The 6,000-nt window shown below is 42.2% G+C and overlaps 1 pseudogene; it reads right to left on the reverse strand.

Moving 5' to 3' along the window:
• Positions 1–5,781, reverse strand: part of LOC136322187 (p53 apoptosis effector related to PMP-22 pseudogene) — a 44,480-nt pseudogene extending 38,699 nt beyond the window's left edge.
• Positions 5,782–6,000: the final 219 nt, after the last annotated feature.

Below are 6,000 nucleotides of genomic sequence, written 5' to 3' on the forward strand. Positions count from 1 at the left end.
GCTAGAGTCTGTGTGTGAGAAGGACAGCCCTTCATCACCCATGGCCACCAGAAGTATGACTAACAGATTATGTTTCTTCTTCTGTCGACTAATGGGCTGAAATATACCTGCTATGACACAGAACAGCCTTGCCATCCTGTTCACGGACATGCAGGTTGTACCACCTCCTGGCAGGTGTGTGTTGGTGATGGATGGCCTTGACAGGCAGGGTCCGGGGCTTCCTTCATGGACGAGCACAGGCACCCCGGGTTGGCACCAGGAATTTCTGGTGCTATTCTATTTTCTTCATGTCATTTATCATTATTTGAAATTGAATTACTTATTTACTTACTCATTGTCTGTCGGTCATACTAGATAATAAAAGAGGGACTTTGTCTTGCTCATCACTGTCATTCACTCCCTGGCCTCCTGGCCTCTCTTCCCACCTCTCACAATCTCACTGAGAACCACACAAACTGTAAAGTCCCCGCCATATACTGCCCCTGGCATTTCTGATCCCCCTTACCTTGCTTTACCTTGCTGTGTTTTTAATAGCATCTATCATCTTCTAACATATTAGGTAATTAACTATGATAAATATTGTTTATTGTTTGTCTCCCCCTGTGAGAATGAAAAATTAATGCAGGCTGATTTCCTGGTCTGTTTCGTTTATAGATGAATCCCCAGAACCTCAAAGAGTGGCTGGAACATAGGTGTTCAATACATATTTATTGACTCAATGAAAATAAACCATTTGCTTGTCCTTCGCTCCTGTAAGAGTGCCTGGCATACAAGAGCTGCTTGGTAACTACTAGTTGGATCTACCACTTTCCTATGGAAGCCCCTGAGTTTATGACTATTTTCTCCAGTGTCCAAACACTTGCTCATCTAGATGCCTTTCACTCATCTCTCTATGTCCCTTATTAACAGGATATAATGGGAAATAGACAAATGTTCAACAAATTAACGAACCATTTAATAAATAACTGAATTATCTGCTCACCACTTCATGCACAATGATTGATATCCCATAACTGATACCTTCTGACTTCTTGTTCCCTCAACATCATCAACACTAAACCATCCCATTTATAGTTCAATTCAACCATCACTTCTTTAATACCTACTACTGAGTGGGACAGTCAACACTAATGAGTGTTTATTGAGCACTTATTTCTTACCAGATACCATGCTGATGAGCCCTGCACACACATGACCAAATAATCCTCATAATAACCAGATGAGGCCATGATTAGTGCACTGCCCATTTTACAGACAGAGGAGCTTAAACCTCGAGAGATCACTTAGCCAAAATCAGACAAACAGTAAGCCAAGACAGGAAGCAGGCGAAGCTCAGACCCTTCTCAGACAGCCTGACCCCAGAGCCCACACCCTTAAGCTTTATACTGACCTAAAGAGGAAGAACAAGCAGAAGAAATTTATTTTCTTAGGGAACGGTGGATACAGTGAGGGGAGGGAAGAAAAAACCAAGTTTAAAAGTCCTGAATCCCTCATCCTTTAGTCCCTAAGGATAAATTATAAATGTGATATCAATTATAGCACACAGTAAGTAATAAATACATTTTGGCTAAAAGAATAAATGATTCTAAGCAGTAAAAAGAGATAAAACGGCAAGAGAGAAACACTAATTCTAACTGGCAGGCACTGGGAATAATCCAGGCCAACTAAGGTATTTAAACAGACCTTGAAAGAATAGGTAGGGTTCTAAAAGATACAAAGGAGAATCACAGTAGAGCGTGGATGGGTTACCTACTGCTGCATAACAAATCGCTGCAAAATTAGATTAAATCAAAAATAAACATTTATTATCCCTATAGCTGCTATGGAGTTGACATTGAGGAGCAAACTCGCTGGGTGATATCACCTCAGGATCACTCATGAGATTGCCATTAAGATGTCAGCTGAGGCCTGACCAGGAGGTGGCACAGTGGATAGAGCGTTGGACTGGGATGCCAAGGACCCAGGTTTGAGACCCCAAGGTCGCCAGCTTGAGCGCAGGCTCATCTGGTTTGAGCAAAGCTCACCAGCTTGGCCCCAAGGTCGCTGGCTCAAGCAAGGGGTTACTCGGTCTGCTGAAGGCCCACGGTCAAGGCACATATGAGAAAGCAATCAATGAACAACTAAGGTGTCGCAATGAAAAACTGATGATTGATGCTTTTCATCTCTCTGTTCCTGTCTGTCTGTCTCTGTCTATCCCTCTCTCTGACTCTCTGTCTCTGTAAAAAAAAAAAAAAAAAAAAAAAAGGCAACTGATCAAGATCTTTTGAAGGCTTGACTCTTTAAAGTGACACATTCACACGGCTAGCTGTTTGTGGAGACCTCAGTTCCTCCCCACAGGGGCCTGTCCAAGTCTGTGTAAGTGTCTTCAACCCCATGGCGATCAGCTTTCCCCAGAGAGAAGAGGGAGGACCAGGCAGAAACAATCCTTTTAATGACCTAGCCTCAGAAATCACATAGTAGCAATTCTGCTACAGTGAGGCAAGTCGCTAAATCTGACTCAAGTTCAAGGGAGGGGAATTGGCCTCCACCTTTTGAAGGGAGGAGACAAGAATTTGCAGACGTATTCTAAAACCATCACAGAGGCAGCTCACAGGAAAGCACAGTGCAGGTTCTGCAATGACAAGTTGTCCGATGTCCCAGTTAATGGACTTCTATAACCTGGTGACCTCTCCTATTTTTGCAATTTTCACATCACTCCATCTATTCCCCATACTTTGATCCCTTGGTCTTTGTCACTTTGCAGAGAGAATCGTTCAACATTTTTCACCCAGTTCATGCATTCCCCTGTTTTATTTAAATATAATTCTATTCTTGTGTTTAGTACTGGAAATATAAAATATAAAAATAAAAAAGACATAACCCTTGCTCTCAAGGAGTTTGTGGCCCATTAGATAATCACATACATAATCCACATAAAAATCACATATAATATACCAAGGGCAATAATAGAGTTATGTGCAAAGTGACATAGAGGAGACTGATTTTTCTCATGAGAGGGACCCTGTTGCCCTGTTAAGGAGTTTGGACTTCATCTGCTATGCTACACAGGGTTCAAAGCAGGTGTTTGCCAAGATCCAGTTCTGTATGTTAGGAAGACAATTTTTATGGCAGTTGAGAGGACAGATCTGGTGGAGCAATGGCGTGTGGAATGGTGAGGACAAAATATACTTGAAAGATATTTATTAGGAACAATTGACAGGGCCCGGCATTTAATTACATAGCAGAAAAGAGGTTAGGGGTAGATTTCTGGAAGGCATATGACAGTCTCATTAACTCAGATCGGAACTACAGGGAAGGATCCAGGTGTTCTGTAAGGAAGAAAATGAAACGAGTTCAGTTTTAAGCAAATTGAGTTTGCATTGCCTTTAGTTAGTTACATTGTTGAAGGATGTGTCACATAGGTGATAAGAAATATGTGACTGAAGTTTCAAGAGAGAAGTCCCAGCTGGAAATATAAATTTTGGAAATACTGGCATTCGTGGGCTAGTTAAACTGAAGGTATTGAAGAAGAGCATCTAAAGAGCTTGTAAAGTAGCAAAGGCAGCCCAGAATGGGACCTCGGGGGACACCAACACATAAAGGATAGTGGAGAAAGAGAAGGCATAAAAAACAGTGAGAAGGAGACTCCAAAAGAGGAAGAAGACATTCAAGAGATTTCAGGGTTATGAAACCCACACGAGAGACTCTCAAGGAGAAAAGATCAGCAGAGAAAAAAGGGGAAAAAGAAAAAAAGTAGAGAGACATCAAATTAGAAGCAGACTAAAAAAATTATACTTGACGATTGTCCATTAGGAGATTATTAATCACTTCAGTGTTTCAGGAAGGTGGTGTGGGATAGAACCCAGCTGCAGTAAACTGCGGGGTGAACGAGAGGTAAGGGAGCGAACACAGGGTAGACTACACTCATCAAAAGTTCGAAAGCAAAGCACAGCAAAGCGATCGAGCGCTATTGTTACATGGTGGGGAAGCAAAGCAGGATCCATGTAATCCCATCCCATCAGGGTTGTGTTCTCAGGATTCTATTTTATTCTCAACCTAGTCTCCAAAAAAATAAAAAAGGCATATTCATTCTCCCTTTAGTTTTTGCAGCTGCGTCTACCAGAGCATGCCATTAAAGAGAAGCTATTTCCAAGGCCCAAGGAGAAAACCTAGAACAAATTCAGGATGTCAAGTTCAAGACACAATGCCAGCGACCCAAGAGAATCTGGATTGACCAGCCTGCTCATTACAGTCAATGGACCAAATCCCCTCTCAGTTCTTAAAGGGGTGAACTGGTCAAAAATTTATAACATTTTTCAAGGTAAGTGAAGGTCAACTAATTATTAATAAAGGCAACCAAAAATGAGGGAAGTCTGTGCTTATTTGATGTGTGGATATCTTCCCTTTACTCTAGGGACACAGCAGAGGCCTACGCATGTAAAAACCTTAGATACACAGTATTTCCAGCAGAGCAATGCTTTCATCATTTATCAAGACATACATAAGAAGAGTCAGAATCTAAAAGTAAATTTCCACCTTGGTAGACGAAAAGGACGGAAACCGGAGATTCAAAAGGTAGTGGAGTGCCATTGGACGACTCTAATGAGCCCTCTGGTGGGTACATGTGGGCATCTTGGCGCACCTTCACCAACCACTCCCTGGTCTCAGAAAGAACACAGAAACAGAGAGGCAATCCCTAAACAATGTAAGACCCAGGGTACAGAGGTCTTAGAGGAGTCAGCGCTTGTTTTTCTTCTCCCTTCGTGAAAATCATATAAAAAGTGTATAGAAAGTGTGAAAATGAGAAGGGAATACTGCCCAGCATCCCAAAATTTCTAATAATAACTGTGATATTGAGGCGCTTCTTTTGAATACCAATAGAAATAACGACTATTGATTTCATTCCTCTGTTTCACTAACACTTACCAAGCATTTATTTTGTGCCAGAGACTGTGTTAGATGCTGGCAAACAAAACCACTCTGTTGCTGGCCCTTTGTGGACCCTGTATTCTAGGGGACAGCAGACACTGAACAACATAAATATATACTTATTTGACTACAACTGGGCTTGGTGGCCTGAAAAAGAAGAAAGGATTGTCAGCCAAACATCCACGAGTACTTTCACCTTATAATGACCTGTCCTTTGCCACCTGAATAAAACAACTCAAGCACCTTTCTCACTTGACTGCAAATCCTGTCTCTGCATGAATGTTCCTGAGAAGTCCTAGGGCAGGTGCTTACAAGTCCTGGTTGTCACCTATCAGCCCCAGGTTCCTCTAAACCCCTTGGGCTTCCTCTTCAGGCCTCATAGCATGCCAGCTCTCTCTGATTGATGGCACCATAACCACGAGAGGGGCCCTTCATTGTTTAGGGTGGCATTTATAACACAAGGCTAACTAAACTAGTCACTTACAAAGCTCCATTAAAATTTTGAAATGAGTGAAGAGAAGAAAGGATAAAATGGAAAATCAAAAGAGGAAGGATTAGTTTATCAGCTGTCTGCATTAGCCACCCAAGCACACACCTTGTCACATCCTACTGGAGTCCTCCTCTCTCAATTACTCTCTTACCTCCTGCAATCCTCCTAGGCTCTGCGTCCACTCTGCACCATGGCCTTCCCTCCATTTCCTCACCTCTCCCTAATACCAAGGCTCCTTCCAGACTACTGATCAGAGATGCACGCTGATAAAACCAGCAGTCATTGGGCAGCAGAAAAGCTGCTGATACCCATTGTGTTGTTACGCAGAAGAGCTTAGTTACCTTAATCTGCAGTGGTTGGTTCATCACCTCACCTCGCATCATCTTGACTTTCAGAGCAGAAGTGGCATTCATATGTCTTCTAAACAAAATATCAGGTTTCTCCCTGAGAATAATTTCTCAGCACCCCTGGAATACAGAAGTGGTTTGAGCCCCTTTATTGCTGTTGTTCAGTAGCAATTTTTCCTTTCATCTCTGACAATCCATCAATGGGAAAATATGAGCTCTTTGTAAATGAGGGAATGTGAACTTAAAAGGTCATTC

Source organism: Saccopteryx bilineata, chromosome 2, assembly GCF_036850765.1.
Source record: "Saccopteryx bilineata isolate mSacBil1 chromosome 2, mSacBil1_pri_phased_curated, whole genome shotgun sequence".
Taxonomy (NCBI): Eukaryota; Metazoa; Chordata; class Mammalia; order Chiroptera; family Emballonuridae; genus Saccopteryx; species Saccopteryx bilineata.